We start from the raw sequence: 1620 nt of genomic DNA on the forward strand, positions 1-1620 counted from the left end.
TGTAACATTTATGGACTAAGGTGGGCCCAGCCGTACATCCCTCTTAAGATCTATCGCATTGGACTTGGAAACCCATGCCCAAAGAAGGCCCAGCAAAGCCCATTTATTTGTTGGGCTGCTTTCCGTCATTTCTCGTCAAAGGTAAATCCCTAGAAAACGACATTTAAGCTAATTAGTGGGTATGGGCCATGGTGAGTTCTTGGGTTGAGCTCAGCTTAGCCTGATATGACCCTGTTTTATTTATTTATTTATTTATTTTTAATAAAGACATTACATATGCCGCCGGTAAGGATTGAACCCACAATCTCTCCACTGAGGTGGCATTCTTAACCTTGTCGTTGTCTTTTTTTGTCCGTGGGGATTTCGTTTCTATGTGCCACAGAAAAATCCAATCAAGATGCAAATACTGGCATGCCTGGTTCTTTTATTTTTTTGGTAAGGAGACAAACTTCAATCATTAAATTGGAAAGAAATATAGAAACACACTAAAAAAAGAAAAACAAAAATATAAAAGCAAGAAAACAAAAGGCTCGAACAGAAACATTCGAAACCAAGGAGCAGAATTCGACCAAACTTTCATACATACTATAGACAAGGTCATTAAAGCTAAGGTATGGATCAAACCCAATAAAACCTTAAAAATAAAGCTATAAATACAACAACAACTGATAAACTCAAAAGATGCGAAAAACATATCCTCCATCACAAACGCCCAAATAGGCAAAAACATGTCACAAAGGCGGAGACTAACACGCCACAAGGGCGGAGAGATAACACGCTACAAAGGCAAAGCAACTACAATTTGAACAACTATTAGATAAAATGGGAAGTCGGACGTGCAGGGAAGTTCCGCCACTTGATTTCGTACTTCAGCAATGATGACTTTTCCTTCGTCAAATCTGTAGTTGGAGGATATTGCGGTAGAGGCTTTGGCTGAGAAAGTCGAGCTGTGACAATGGCAACAAGCAGTAGTATAAAGGCTACAACAGGGGCACACAACATCAAAACTTCCATATCTGAGGTAGTTGCCTCAAAAGAAAGCATCTACAAGAAATAGGGAAAGAGAAAAGGAAAATGGTGGAGAAAGTAGAAAGAGGAAGAAGGAGAAAGGAGAAAGAGTTTAGAGAAGTGAAGAGGATAAAGCCTTTTGGATGTGCACCATGTGTTAGTTGATACACCAATGCGATAAAGCCTTTTGAGTTACGTAGTCTTAATCATCTATCAAGGGTGTCTAAGTCTTTTGCAGATGCCATGGCAAGGAAGGCTCAATCTATTCCTTAGGTGTTGGGTATCTTACACCTAGGTGTTTTACATAATAATTTAATATAATATTCTATTTACCAAAAAATAAAAAAAGTGTTAATTTAATATAATATTCTATTTACCAAAGAATCTATTTGATACGCGTCGCACAACTGGCTATGGTGGATGAGTCTCCTAGCGGGGATTTTTTACATTCACAAGGATTCGATACCGGAACCTTGCTTAAGCGAACCAAGCTGCTTACCACTTGGACCAACCCCCGTTGGTAGATATTGTTTTCCATTAACTAAGGCTCTTTTGGTGTCATTTCTCATTTTCTATTATGCTTATTCAAAAGAAATGAGTACAAGAATTTTT

Source organism: Hakea prostrata, chromosome 1, assembly GCF_041222555.1.
Source record: "Hakea prostrata isolate BN-2017 chromosome 1, UWA_Hpros_2, whole genome shotgun sequence".
NCBI lineage: Eukaryota > Viridiplantae > Streptophyta > Magnoliopsida > Proteales > Proteaceae > Hakea > Hakea prostrata.